Source organism: Astatotilapia calliptera, chromosome 5, assembly GCF_900246225.1.
Source record: "Astatotilapia calliptera chromosome 5, fAstCal1.2, whole genome shotgun sequence".
NCBI classification, from domain to species: Eukaryota; Metazoa; Chordata; class Actinopteri; order Cichliformes; family Cichlidae; genus Astatotilapia; species Astatotilapia calliptera.
In genome coordinates this window covers 37,322,059-37,337,943 of record NC_039306.1, presented here as the reverse complement: position 1 = coordinate 37,337,943, position 15,885 = coordinate 37,322,059, and the positions used below count along the sequence as shown (strand labels likewise).

At 40.9% G+C, this 15,885-nt stretch overlaps 1 non-coding gene across 1 annotated transcript; it reads right to left on the bottom strand.

Moving 5' to 3' along the window:
- Positions 1–14,833: 14,833 nt before the first annotated feature.
- Positions 14,834–14,927, bottom strand: trnai-uau (transfer RNA isoleucine (anticodon UAU)). The gene is made up of 2 exons: positions 14,890–14,927; positions 14,834–14,869 (listed from the first exon to the last, which is right to left on the bottom strand). It is a non-coding gene; the product is annotated as a tRNA-Ile (tRNA).
- Positions 14,928–15,885: the final 958 nt, after the last annotated feature.

Below are 15,885 nucleotides of genomic sequence, written 5' to 3'. Positions count from 1 at the left end.
ACCACTAGTTTACGCTATGAGATACAATAACAATACTAAGGGGATTTCAAACGTTAACACAGAACACAAAATTCTCTTTTATGCAGATGATGTGCTATTACTCCTTCAGGATCCTCATTCTTCCCTGTCCCAAATATTTACGTTTATAGATATCTTTTCAGAAGGGATAATCTCTTCACCCGAGTTTGCATGTCCATCACTTGAACTCTCATCTGGATTCTTTTCTAGTCAGCAGCTAAATGTGTCAGGATCCTGGGTCTCCTGACCCAGCGTTTTTAATTCTGTGTGATTTTTGTGTTTTGGTCGAGTACTTGTGTGATTTATTCTATGGTTTCTAGTTTTGATCCCTTGCCCCTCATGTTTCTCTGTGCCCCCTCTGTTCTGTGTAAAGTCCGTGTTTCTTGGTCTGTGTCTTTGCATGTTTTGAGTTTCTTGTGTTTTCTGTCACTCTGTATTGTGAATTATGTTCTCATGGTTGGTCTTTTGTTACTCCCTCGAGTCCAGTTTCTTGTGTTCCCTGCTCAGTATTTCCCTCCTTGGTTCTTAGAGTCCTCTGGCTTATGGTTTATGTTTCTGTGTTTCTTAGTTGCTGTCTCCACCGTGTCAAGTTCGCATCTCTGTGTTATACTTCCTGTTTTACTTTGAAGGTCCGTGTCTAATGTGAATGTGTCCTGCTTTGCTTCCTTGCCTCGTCAGTTCTGATTTCTCCCAGCTGTGCCCTCCTTCTGTGTCTCATTCCCCGCGTTACTTCCCGGTGTATTTAAACCCTGTGTTTCTCTGAGTTGGTGTCGTCCCTCATGCTGTGTGGATCTCCCTGTGAGTTTAGTTTGTTATTTCCCAGTTTAGTTTGCTTTGTATGCTCGTTTCCCCGTGCCAGCAAACAAAGCTGTGGTTTTGAGTTCATCCCTTGTGTCTGAGTCATGCCTGGCACGCAGCGCTGCCTGACAAAATGTGACATTTCACACACTGAGAAACATCCTATAGCTGTCAGTGATCATGCTCCTGTGTCTTTAATAAGGTTATTTCACCAAGTAAAAACTGGAGATTTAAAACATCATTGCTTAAAGATTAATTCTTTTTTTTTAAACTGTAGGATTTATATGTAGACTACAATGATCTGCCTGGAACATCAGCAATTGTTTTCTGGGAAAAAGTTAAAGCTGTGAGAGGTAAAATTTCATTTTCATCACATTAAAAAATCTAAGGAGCTGGAGAAGAAAGGCAGCTGGACCGCGTTGAGTCAACCATATATTTAATCAAAAAACACATGATGAATATGGATAGCTCTACAAATGTGGATCAGATGTTTCTGCCGCCTATGAAATTTCTGAGTTGGAAAATCAAATGTTTCATCTTTCATCTGAGAAGCTTCCTCGGTTCTAAGACAAATTGGTGGAGTTTCTCCTATGACATACAGCTGAGCCCGGTCCTGCGTGTTGACCCACTATTGACCATGTACCTAATCACATGAGCCAAGTTGTGAAAATGGGTGTGGGTCATTATCAGAAGAGGTTTTGGGTTCAGGAGATCTTAAAGCATGTGGTTATCCCAATTGGGCTTTCATCAAATCATCAAAGGTGTACAGTAAAGGAGGTCAGACACAAAGTAGGGAGAAAAAAGTTCAGGGATGGGTGGCTGCCCAATGTGGAGGAGTTTAAGCATCTCAGGGTTGTGTTCACAAGTGAGAAGGGAGCAGGAGATTAACAGATGGACTGAGACTACAGCTGCAGTGACACTGAAGCTGTAGCACTGTCCACTGTAGTGAAGAGAGAGCCCAGTGTAAAAGCATATTTTCCAGTCGATCTACATCCCTGTTCTCATGAGTTTTGAGTGACTGAAAGACTGAGAATATATAATCAGCAGAAATCTGCTTTCTCTGAAGGGTGGTTGGCCTCTCCCTTAGAGATAGAGTGAAGAGTGCAGTCATTCAAGTGGGGCTCGAATAGTGTAGAGTGCCAAACCTCTACATTAACAGAACTCAGACAAGTTGGTTCCGGCATTTTACAAGCATGCTTTTTCGGTGAGGTGCTTGTGATAGATTGTATGTCTTGGCTGGCCTGGAAATGCCCGTGTTTCTTTGGATAACCTGGATGAGGCAACTAGAGAGAAGGAGCTCTGGGCGTTTTTGCTTAGACCATGAAGGAAATGAAGGGGTTGTGGTAATAATAACAATAATAATAACAAGAAGAAAAATAAGATTATTATTATTACTCAGTACTCCACCAAAACACTAGAGTGTAATGCTTGCATACTGCACCGATTAGATGCTGTTTATAGACGTAATGATAGTGATCCTTCTTATTATCTGGCTGATTGTCTATGAGTTCTGAGCCTCCCTCCCTTCCTGTCGGGCTTGGTCTCCCTCCTCTTCAGAATGAAAGTCACTGAGTGAATTACTGAGGCTTCAGCCTGAAGCACTGTCAGTTCACAAACTCTGAATGAGCCATTTGCTTTAACACGGCTCCTCACAGGAGTGTGTTTGCAGCACAACTGATTTGCATTTATTTATTACTGATGATGAATACTCCACCTTGAAGGATTCCACTGGTGAGTTTGCATGTATTAATAACTAATTGTGTACACTTCAAATTGATGCCAACTGTTTTCAAAACAACTGTCAAAGATTGTTTTTCTCCCTAGAGCACAGAGAACAGACAGTACTCACATTTAACAATATGTTTGTTTTAGAAAATGTATTCCAAAATTATACTTTTAGATGTTTTCTTGTCTTTGCAAAGTTATGTTCATGTGTACTGAAATGTGCATGCTACGAAGACTGTGTTTTGTATCAAGTAGACACAGTTTGCAGCTATTTGCTTAAGTTTTTGTTTTCCACAGAATTGGAAAACAGCAGTGAGCTAGCGCTGTGATCTTTACCTTGAAGGATGGCTTCTCAGTGGTTCAGTAGACTGCTTGCGTTTGTGGCTGAGGCAGAATGTACATGCTGGGAAGGAGAAAGCAGAGTGGATGTTATTTTGATGTGAATGTAAGGACCAAAGAACCAACAAGGGGAGAGGTGGAGCACTCATATTCAGTTTTCTGCTCCTCCACATTAACCCTCTTGGTGGAAATCAGATGGCAGCTCCACTGACCTTGTACAGTGTGCATAGACACACTGATGGCTTACAACTGAGGAATTATTACAGCCAGCAGCCTCTCTTTCTAACTTTCTATTACTGTTATTTTTAAACAGTACTGATGGGCACAGAAATAGAAGAAGCCTGATTATGTAAATAAATTTGAAGTCATTCTCATTAACTACCTAAACTGTGGTACCCACATCTAACAAAGTTACACAATACTTACAAACACTTGCCAAAATGGCAACACTGACATTTTATTTTTGGAGCCATCTAAAATCCTTTGTCACGTTAGAACTCAGTAAGTCAGCACTCTTCCCCCTCCCCTCCCTAAGTTTTATTAGATGACAGCAGCAATAAACCCTCTGCTGCCACAATCATGGGATGATATCAAAAATAGAGGATGATAACAACTTGCACGCATGATTTCCTGTCTGATGTCTTCTTGTGGCAGCAGAGCTAAGTCAGCATGTCAGAGAAGGAGCTCCACTGTGATGGAGAACACTTTGTTCATTCCAACACATCTTTAAAAGTGTCCAGTTTGCAGCCAATCACAGAGCTACCTTTATTCAGTCACCAGCTCTAATGCTGCTCTTCAAGCAGACCACAGCAAAGTTCATCACAGTTGCCAAAACCGAGTTACAGAAAATCGTCCTGTTGCTGCATTGACTGAAGGGTCTCAGCTTCCATAAGAAAAAGAGCCAGTGCATCTGCATTAGAGGCATCTTCATAAAATAGCTCCAGTACCAGTGCCACAACTGACATACTGGTGAAAAGCTGGTAATATATATTGAGTGTTTAGATCTACTGTAGTGATACACAAGTCAAGTACTCTAGACCACTCCACCTGTGCTCCACTGTGAGTATGAAGTCTTTATGGTTAATGCCAGTGCCCTTAAGTCTATCATCGTCACTCTAAACAAACAATTGCATTATTTGCTGCTCAGAGATGGTAAAAACAGTCCTTGAGTTATTTTCAGCCCTGAGTCTTGATTCTACACAAAAACAGGCAGTTTTTTTGTTTGGTTTTCTTTTTTGTGTACAACAGTATTTTCACACTTCTTACTCATCTTTGAAAAAGAACCCGTTATGGAATGACTAAATGCAAGGTGTTTAATACTTTAACAGTTCAGATGGTAGAATTACTGTGGGCAGTAATATTCGCCTGATTTTTTTTGCCGTCCAGAGAGACAGACAGAAAGGCCAGGGTCCAGCCTACTTGTAAAGCAGGTTAACTCATATATTGCTAGGGTCTCCAAGGCAAACTGGTCCTGGTTGAAGGACCAGAGAAGCGATTTAGATGCCTACGATGAGTAATAGAGCAAGGGAACGGTTTACCCTGCCTGGGATAGGGTTAGCAGCTCTGTCGGGCCCCTGCTGGGGGGCCTTTGGGTCTCGGGTCTGTGGACTCAGAGCTCAGTCTGCTCTGGCACAGACAGCTGCCACAGGCTTCTACACTGTGGCTGCTGGGTGACGCTTAAGTTGATTGTTGCTGTGTTGTTTTTGTTTTGCTTGTGTTTCACTGGCTCTCTTCACCTTTCCTTCTGTTAACTTTCTTCCCAACTTCTCTTTTCTTATTCTTTCTCTTTCCCATCCCCCGGTCCTGTACATTCTGACTGTAATAACTTAAAATCAAAAATATAAAAAATAAATAATAAAGATTGAATAAACTATGAAAATCAAGTAGACCAGTATAGTAAAAGCCGTAATGGGCAACAAACTAATCATGTGATTCAGGTGTGTTGACCCAGGGTGATATCTAAAACCTGCAGGACACCGGCGCTCGAGGCCTGGAGTTGCCCTCCCCTGGTCTACAGGAATCAAGACTGGGACCAGTAAGATGCAGGAGGAAAAATGGAGTATCCACTGAGTGGGCCACAAGAGCCTAGGTTGTTGGAAACAATGCCTAGATGGCTACTGCTGAGACTTGCCTACCACCAACTACGTTTGATGGACAGGTAGGTGGAGACAGATAACACCAAGAGATATTCTGATAAGTCTCTGGAAAAATAACAAAGAGAATTTGTTCTAGTGTGCGATGGCTGAACCTGTTCCTTTTCGTGGAGATCATTTCTCCTGCCTTAAGGAAAATCCCTTCACATGGCACAGAGGAGGCTGGAGTGCAGAGAAACTGGTAGAGATGCAGGTATACAGTCTACCTGGGCCCCACAAACTATCAGCTAAAGAGAATAAATACATTCAATTGCTGCACATTTGGCAGACTAACATTTTCAGATTAATTAAACAATAAAATATATATTTTCACAACATTACATGTAAAGAGTCAAGTGGAAGTTTTTCTAAAGTTATTTAATGATATTTATATTATGGAAGCAGAGTTTTGACATTTTACCTTTTTCCAGTTTTCAGATAAAATAAACACGCACAAAACAAAAGCAAACGGCCAGAACACAAAGCTGGGAAACCCACCGGATTGACAAAAATCAACTCAAAATCCTCCCACACAACAGAACCTCCTCTTTTCCTCACTGGTTCCAAATCTCTCAGTGGAATGATCAGTGGTTCGCTATCTGTCACCATCAAAACACCACAAATCCCCCGAATGATTCGCTTCCTTATAAACCATTGAATCAGACACCGAAGCAGTTAGGCTCTAAATGAAGCTTCAGACGTCACTGATCACGTGACTCTGGCCAAACGAATCAAGCTTCGACACAGTGCTTCTGAAGCAGTGTGTTGATTTTTTTGACACATGCTTCAAGCGGGCCATCACTACTTTTTGTCATCCACTACCTCCACTGTCAGTTTTATGGACATAAAAGGACTAAAGCATATCATTACAGAGCTGAGGGCGAGGCTCTGTTTGGCATGGGCGGTCCGGGCAAGGGAAATTCAGCTGCCCTCCTGGAAGCCCTCACTACTTGGTGTTCTCAGTGTCAGCGGCCTTTCCCGTCGATGTTAATTGCCAAATTGCTAGATCCTCCCTTAAGGGAGAAATGGCACCCTCGTCATCTTCACCCCACCACACCTCCACTCTCTCCTGTAGCATTGACTGAAGCAGCTGTTATTGGCCCTGCAGCACGGAACGCCACAGTGAGTAAAATAGACTCCGCCATCAGAACTAATTCACTCACTAAGACCTGGAAAGTTCAGAGGAGTCCTTCTGTGTTGACTGGCATTTCTAACACTGTTTTTGCTGCCAAGCCGCTTCTCTCTGAGAAGAAATCTGGTGTTCCTTCTTTTCTTGATTTTAAAACTAGAAGACTGAGATCTGTTCCGCTATGTTCAAGACTGTTAGCTCAGCCACAGTTAGCTTAGAACCTGTGAGCTTAGAAACTGTTAAGCCTGTGTCTGTTAATCTAACAACTCTGATTTCTGAGTCAGTGGGTTTTGAAGATGTTGACCAGTAGTCAGTGAACTTGGAAGTAATCAACCGTATCAGGTAGCTCAGAGCCTGGAGGTTTAGGGTTAGTCGACGCAGTGTTAGTGGACCTTTCGGCCCAGTCAGAGAGACAGAGATTCTCCCCAGGGCTTCCCCAGAGGCTGAGTTTGAGTCAGTTGCCACGTCTGGAGAAAGTAGAGCCTGCTAGGTTTCTGCCGTCAGTCCAGCCTGTAGTTCAGTCCTCTAGTCAGCCGCCCAGCAGCCACCATCGGCTCAGTCAGCCGCCCAGCAGCAGCCATCGGCTCAGTCAGCCGCCCAGCAGCGGCCATCGGCTCAGTCAGCCGCCCAGCAGCGGCCATCGGCTCAGTCAGCCGCCCAGCAGCGGCCATCGGCTCAGTCAGCCGCCCAGCAGCGGCCATCGGCTCAGTCAGCCGCCCAGCAGCGGCCATCGGCTCAGTCAGCCGCCCAGCAGCAGCCATCGGCTCAGTCAGTACTAAGGATTTCTGTGCTGTCGGCCTCCGGGTCGGCTTCCTGAACTTCTGATTTTTGGACTTGTGTTTGACCCAGTTTCGTTTCGTCTCCTACTGCTGAGATTTTGATTTCTTGAACTGTTCCCTGGTCTCCAGCATTTTTGTTTTGGACTGCTTCCTTGTGTTTCTGGAACAATGCTCCCTCTTTTGTTTTGTTTCCATTCTCTGATTACGCCCCAGTGTATCTAAGCCCCGTGTTTCTGTGTCACGTCGTACCCTCAGACTTTGCCTGTGTGTTTCTGTTCTCAGGGTTCCTTGTTCAGGTCATGTTTTGTTCATCGCCTGCAATAAAGCTGCGGTTTTGTCCTGCATTTGCATCTTCACCTCTGCCTGCCCGCACACAGAGCCCTGACATGTCCAGTATTCTGACATGTTGCTATGTTCATAATCATAACACTATCAGGTGATAAATGATCTTATTTTGAAATTGGGGGGGGGACTATTCATACAGCACCATATCACCTGACAAACTCCAGGTCAGTGTGACATGTGGATCCATCATACAAGGTTTCAAGAAATTCAACTCTTTGACATTTCCAAAATTTGCGTATTGATTACTATAAAATGTGGCCTAATGTTAACATCTGCTGACAATAAGACTGACATCGTGCCAGCAGCTTTACAGAGCCAACAATTTTTGGTAAATTATTGTCACAGAAATGGAATAAAGTTAAAGTACCATAAGGCAAAGGGAACTACTTTTCTGCTCTATGCGCTCCTTCTTTCTTGCACTCCCTCTGGACTGGCAGTAGGTACAACTCAGAAAAAGCTGTCTGTGCATGTCAATGTCAGTTTTGTCTACAGAACATTAAAAAGCAAAGGGGGGGACATAGATCAACTAATAAAAAAGATGACGTAAAACCTGATGAGGCTCAAACTGAACTTGAATTAAAAGTCGAGGTAAATAAGAGAATTTTAAGATAGGATTTTAAAGACTGTATACACTCTGCAGTATGAATATCAAGTGGGAGGTTAATCCAGACAATGCAACTAAGAAATCCATCCATGCTTTAATTAAGACCTTGGCTGCATGCAAGAGCATTTAGATCGATGGTGTAAGTTTTGTTATATAAATTCATGCAGCTGATTGCCATAACATTTTAAACTATGCAAGTAAAAGAAAACTCTTAAAATCAATATGAAAATAGACAAAGAGCCAGTGTAAACTTGCTAAAACTGGAGTGATATGATCACGCCATCTAATACCTGTTACAGGACATGCAGCAGTGCTTTGGACCAACTACAAGCGACGAACAGAGGAATGTTCAGAGAACAGCAGTAGTCCAATCTAGAGGTGATGAAGGCATGGACAGGTTTTCCTTTTGGAGGAATAGTATTTTGCTTTGACATATCAAATTTTAACATTTAATATCAGTAAACTAGTACCAAAATCGTGTTTAGATGTTAAAGAGATGAGAATATTAAAAGTCCTTCCATACAATCAGAAAACAATGCAAAAGTAATACAGGCACATGCAAATGCAGTGGCCACATCATCCTCACTGTACGGCTGGCACAGTGAGGTACTTCATGTCCATCTCTAAGTGCCTCTTGTTCAAAAAAGCAACTTTAAAACGCCCCTTATCTTGAGATGCATACACATCATTACCACTTTTTGAAAACGTGTATTTGCAGCCAATGTTGGGTTTAACTCATATTTATTGCATTACAAAGTTACCATAATAAACTTTCAATTTTTGTAACATGTAACACACTACTGTATTAAATTCAGTAAACACTAAAAAGGCATGTGTCCTCATTTGGGAGGCGATGTGGTTTCTGTTGTTTGGAGGTAATTATTTGATAATGTATGTTAGCTCATGTTACACAGTAGCTCAAAAGTAATGTAAGGAATGGTATCACAAATTAGTTCAGTTCATTTTTTTTTTCAAACATGTGCCTTCACAGTCATTACAAAATATCATTCTATTCTTTTGTTTGGAAAGGAGTAGGCAGAAGTATACTTATTAGTCCCCACCCCCTCAAGTTTTACCTCTCATTGACTTAATTTTCTTTTAGCCTTAAATTAAACAAACAACATATGAAGCAAAAGTAAAGCAAAGACAAAACAAAACAAATAAAGAAGCCCCACCACAGTATAGTTACTTTCATATAAATAAGGACTGAATGGTAACATTTGCAGATTCACAATGAGACAAACAAACTAAAAGACTATTACGAGCAACATTACTGCCCTGGGTTAACCCTGTGTTCTTCATTCTTATATTTGCTAAGAGTGTGTTTTTTATATTTCATTTTAAACTGGTTTATGTTGTTACTTTCTTTCATTTCTTCTGTTAAACTGTTCCATAGTTGAACTCCTGCTACAGAGAAACATACTTTTTAAAGTTGTTCTAATTACTTTGTATTTTTAAATTCCACTTCCCTCTTAAGTTATACCCACCTTCTCTTTCTATAAACAATTTACAGATTTCTTTTGGAAGCGTTTTATTTGTTTTACTTTATATATTATTTGCGCTGTTTTAAACTCCACCAAGTCCTGGAATTTAATAGCTTGCATTTTGAAAAATAGTCCATTTGTATGATCCCTGTACCCTGTTTCCCCAGACCTCTACACAGTAGCTCGTATACAGCAGTAGTAAAGCACAGTATAATATATGCAGGGCTTTCTGATCCAATATTTGCTTTGCTTTCCCCAGGACAGCAATGCCCCGTGCCAATCTCCCTCGAACATAAGTAATATGTGGTTTCCAACAGACCTTGTGGTCAATGATCACACCAAGAAATTGTATTTCATTTACTCTTACTAAACAAACATTGTCAACACATATTTCTACTTTGATATTCTTCTTTTGGTTTCCAAACAACATCAATTTGGTTTTATCTAGATTCAATGATAATTTATTTATATCAAACCACTTCTTTAACATTGTTAATTCCTGTGTGATCATCTCCAAAACTTGTGGCAATTCCACATCTGAAAACAGTACAATTGTGTCATCTGCAAATATTACAAACTTTAAATTCTGCGAGACTCTGCACAGACTATGTACATAATAAACGATGTACTCCACAAGCAATATGCATCATATTAGATTTATATTCATCTATTTGTACATATTGTTGCCTATTCCCTAAACAGCTTTTTAACCAGTCCAAAACCACTCCCCTAAACCCGTACCTTTCCAGTTTTTATAATAGAATTTCATGATTAACAGTATCCTGTGCGTACCTCTTATTATCCATACATTCTGTTATCTCTTCCATTAAGTCTATCAATGCATAGTTGTTGATCTGTTGTTTCTGAACCAATACTGATTATTTTTCAGCAATTCATTAAATGTAGTATTATTATTGTTATAATTAAGTAATGGAACACTCCCCCCCCCATGGAATGAGTCGTGTGTGTGTAATTGTGGATTACAATTACAACATCACTTAAAAAACGAATCTAAAAATATAAACTCAAAAAATAATTTTTGTGTGAGGTCCCACTGTTACCTCCATCATTGCAGACATAAGTACAGAAATTACTACCAGCACAGCAGAGGTCTGAGTTTCCAGGTTGCCAGAGCCATATCTAGAAATTAAAGCTGCAAAAAGCAATGATAGGGCCCTTACAACCTGGGGTACCTTGAGATATGCTGCAGCTGGATTATGCTGATAGCAGAGCAAGATGCAGTTTCGGGTTTTCTTGCAATAATTTAGATTAAACTTTAATTGACTTTTGCATAAGCAGGTTATTTAGGTTAACCGGTAATTCTATATTACCCATAAGGGTGCTGAATTTCAGACATGTAGTGCTGGAGCAGCTTCATTGAATGCTGGTAGGTGGCACACTGCCACACTCAGTAGTAAAGCCCATAAAACAGCCTTCATCACGTTGCAGCTAACGTTTATTTTAACCACATGAGGTGAATAAGAAGAAGTCCATCAAAATAACTAAAAACATTAAATTATTTAGTTCTCACTAGGTCGAGCTCAAACTATCCCTGACTACTGGCATAAAGATGCGCTCAGGTTGGGACTTCAGTGAAACATGAAGTTTGGGGCAGACTGAACAATGCGTAACAAGCCTCCGGTGCTTTATGGACTAACATCGAAATTCATCATGCTTTCAGAGCCATTTAATGACAACACACAGTTGTATAGGTAAAATTAGACCAGGGTTTTCTGACTACATTTTAGATTACTTTGTTCATTCACCTTGAAGCTGTGCCTTAAAGCCTGAAATAAGAAATATTTGCTAGAAAATTAAAGTTTATTGAACCATCTGATAAATTTGTTTAAAAAAAGATTTTATTTATTTTCATTTCTGTACATGATTTATAATTTGTATCACATTTGCTACATCTGACTTTTTTTTTTTTTAGATTTGCTTAAAGATGTATTGTGCAATTTTGTATTTGGTTTTTGAGAGGAAAAAAATCACACTGATGATGTAACAGCCTTGAAAACTCACCCAAAAAATTTTTTTGTCAAATACGACACAGCAGTAAGCATTACGGTTTAAGTGTGAAATATGACCTTTCCTGTTGCCACTATGACCATCATCAAACATTACTATTATTATTGTTTCTATTACACTATTATTGTGGACCCTTATCAGAGCAGATAAAAAAGGGGCCTTTACAGTTCTCATGCCCTAAATATTTAAGCTGCAATAACTAAAAAGCCCAATAAGTACGACACAATGGCTTCAACAAGGGACAAACATACTCTAAATGAATGCAATACATTAAATGAAAGGTGAAATGTAAATAATATCAAGCATGGCAGTAAGTTGTTGGGCCATCCCAGTTTCTTTTTTCCTTAGCACTGAATCCCCAAGTCACTGTAGGGATGGCACACGATTTCATGACTGTAAAATCAATGGCTTAACCCTTCCCTTGTGTCCTATGAATGGGGCAGGTCCGATGGTTTATCACACGTAAACGTGAGCAGCCTTTTATCTTCAGTGACAGGTAAACTTTAACCATGACAGGTAACAGCTCCCACAGCACAACCAACCCTTAGACACTGCGGTGTGGAGGGGGGGGGGGGCATATTTCTGTAAAACGTTGTGAGCAGCACATGGGAAGGACGGGTCAGCTGACCACACGCAGTTTTCAGTGGATATCTGCGTGTCAGTATCGCGCTCGCTGACTCATTATTTTACTTTCAAACACGAGCCTTCAGCTAGCCAGGCTGGCTAATTTAAAGGGACTGTTAATCTCGCGGATGTTTGCGGTATACATTGTCACGTGGAGCACAGGAAATCGCGTACCGGGTCTTGACCGGTTATTGTTCAGTAAAGATTTTGTTAAAAAGCACGGGCACGTTTACAGTTAAGAAAAAACAACAAGATAACAGAGACATGCCGACAGGAGCTAGTGAGCTAGTGCTAAAGGCACTTTCACAACAAGTAAATGTTCGACACACTCACCGTCTGTCAGACAGCTTCACCCACGTGCATTATGGGAAGTGTAGTTGTATGAACGAGTTGTAGACCGAAAAACATGTTTGAAAAACTACAAGTACCAGAGGGCATGAGGGACGATCTTTATGTGGCGTTCACAGCCAGGAGGAATATTTTTCACAGATTCGACAGATTATTTTCTGTAATCATTTAACTGAAATATGCTTTCGGTTAAAATATTGATTGGATGTGAGAAACAAAGTATGACACAAAAATGATGCAACTTACATCCAGAATAACAGAAAATTCCCACATACACGTTTAGTTTGTGTAGGCATAATCCTGAAAGCCAGAAAGTTAAATACTTTAGACTCAATAAGAAATTCAGTTCAATTCAGTTTCATTTATATAACGCGCCAAATCACAACAGCAGTTGCCTCAAGGCGCATTAAACAACGACATGAAATGAAACTACTTTCCCAAGTGAACTATTACCTAATACCTATGGAGGACCACAAGAGCCACGTGCATCGAAATAAAGAATTCTGTGCTGAAATAATGAATTGAAGAATAAATTCTCCATTTGTAAATTCATTTTTGAATTCCACTTTAATAAACTGCATTTCAAAATCCATTTCCTGTTCGCTCAGGGATTAACTTTTTGGATTAACCGTTGGATTAACAACTTCACTTTAAAAATACTGCTGCTATTTTATTCTGCAACCTAGACATCCACATTACTCACACTCTCACATAACACATACATATAGGGCCTTGGGGGTGGGCACGTTTTACAGCATCCAGAGGATGGTCGGTGTACTCCAACCCACCTCTGGCGCTGGTGCCCTACCCTCAATTTTAAATGCATTTAGACACTGAGGGTTTTCGGGAGGAGCCGTGCTGCTCTCTGAGAGGAAGCTAGTACCATGCTCTCCTGTGTTTTAAATGCACTTTAGAACAGCACACAGCAACACGACATATGAGCGGGCGGAGGGAGGTTTGGGGTCTTCGCTCACCCCGGTTCTGTTAGCCGTCAGGGCTGGGGGGCTGGGAGGAGGTGCTGGCCGTCAGACTGGGGTCTGGGATGCGGGGCCTCCCTGCTACTGCAGATAAGGAGGTGGTCCGCTTGCCTCCACCCCAGAGAGAAGGGTTACATCTCCTGGGTCTAGGTGCGGCTTGCCCCTCTGAGGGCGGGGGTACCTGGACCTGGGATATAGAGTATGTCTGGGGAGTGTGAATGTGTGTGCAGTGTCTATTTGTGTCTGTCTACACGTTGGGTGAGTGCGGAGTATTTGGTTGTGCATATGGGGTGGGAATGCACGTCTGTGTCTGCGTGCGCCTGTTCGTCTGTGTCTATATGTCAGGTGGGGTCTTAGACTCGACCTCTCTGGGTACATCTCAGGCCCTCCAAAGTACGGAGGCCTCCTCGGGTCCTTGTACTCTGGGGCCTCTGGATATCTGGGGCCTGGATCTCCTCCATACCTGCTTCATACCCTGGAGGACGGGGCTGTGGCTCCCCCACACTCCCTAGCAGATCCTTACATGGAGAAACCTTTGGAATGCAAGCATGCTGATCCACACAGGTATGCACACAGGTGTACACATGGGTGTTCACAGACGCGGACTACAGCTTTCTTGGCTGCTGCCTCAAAGCACATTGTGCGCTGTCCATCTTGCGTGTTGCACAATATTGTTTAATATTTAGTATCTACTGATATCTACTGCTAGCTAGTTTATTGTGATGGCGCTGTATTTATTATTTTGCTTTTTTTTTTTGTTTGCTTTCTCTTCTGTTTTTTTTCTCCATACAGGTGACCCAGGTGTTTTTTTGTTTTTTTTTTCTTTCTTCCCCCCCTTCTCACCGTCTCTTCTCCCCTTTGGTTTTCTTTCTCTCCCTCTCTTTCTTTCATTCTTTCTCCCTGTCCTATCCCCCAGTCATGTCTGTCCCGTTTGTAGCAACTGAAAATAAAATAAATTCATAATTATAATAAAGGTTAATCAAATGGACCAATATGGCAAGGCCATGATGATCCACTTGGTAAAATAAATCTGCTTGGCATCTTTCTTGGCCTTAAGACAACAATTCTGATGGCTAAAGATCCAAACGGGACACACAAAAAGAAAAAAAAAAAAACCTTCAGCCCAGTTTAAACACAAGATTAATATTTACTTCATTTAATCATAATCATCTTAGTTTCACACACATCATTTTCTCATGGTGATTGTTGCCCAACTTGGCGAACCAGTGATTTGCCTTACGCCCTGCGGTGTGAGGACAAAAAAGGTACACACACACATACAGCCAAAAATCTGACTTTGAAGGAAAAACTATATCTTGATGGTTAATAGCTCACATTGGTCGACAAAAAAGAAGCAGAACAAACAAAGAGAGGTATAATTCTGCGTTTCTTAATATCTATTTGAATGTTGCTTGTTTTTGAAGATGCTATAAAGTCTGTTTGCATTTTCAGTGAGCTCAGCATTTATCTGTTCTCATCAGAGAAGTATGAGCTCAAAGTTTATGCTCCAGGTGAGGCTTGAACTCACAACCTCGGCATAGCTCAGCCCAATACTGTCATATAAGTACCGCACGCTAACCGATTGCGCCACTGGAGCACATGCACAAAGATTTTATTCCTTTCTCCCTTCATTCAACTGGTCTATTGGAAAAAAGGGGGGACAGTAACCGCTTGCTCAGTCATTCATAGAAAGAATACTTTACACTATACTATATTGCCACAAATCTCATGCTTGTAGTCTATGTACTATATATAAGATCCATGGATAGATCCATGCATTAATATATGTGGGAAATCAGTCTTTTTTTCTATACATCTATCTTACAAATGTTTTTTCAGTCTGTACACGTTTGTTTCAGGTCATTTCTGTTTCCTTTTTCATATTTCCCTTTTATTCTTTAATTTTTGTAGTTTTTAGTGTATTTTACCTAATAGATATGGAACTAATGGATAAAGAATTTAACCATGTGGCAATAAAGGCTTTGTATCCCTGTATTTTACCCCTGTATCCTGAACTCCTATTTTACCAAACTAAAATAGATTAAAGAAAACTGAAGTCTGTGTGTACTTCTTTTCATGTAAGTGAAATGTGCTTCTCTGCTATACTGTTTTCTAATAATGTGTTAGCAGCAATTAACTATACTAATGGCCCTAACGGCACACATTTCATTGCTATACTCACTTCCTTGGCTCTAACTTTTTGAGTGACATAAATGTTGATTAGCCTTCAGTATGATTAGCTCGCTACCACCGCAATTTTCTTGCCCGTCATATCAATACTTCAGTGTTTTTAACACTAACCTTTGACAGATTTAATTACAGTATTGATGCAAGTCAAGCAGAACCTTGGTAGCCATAACAATGATTGGTCAAATCCTGGTAGGTGGTTGGCTTCTGTAGTTCTTGGTAGTGGAAAAGCATATGATTCCTTATTTACTAAGAATTAGCCAAAGATACTGATTGAATTCATTTCCCTCCACAATTCCAGCAGTGGTGCTGCCGGGATAGAGAGACAGTACAGGAAAGCTGCAATAAAAGAAAAAGGAAAAAAGAAA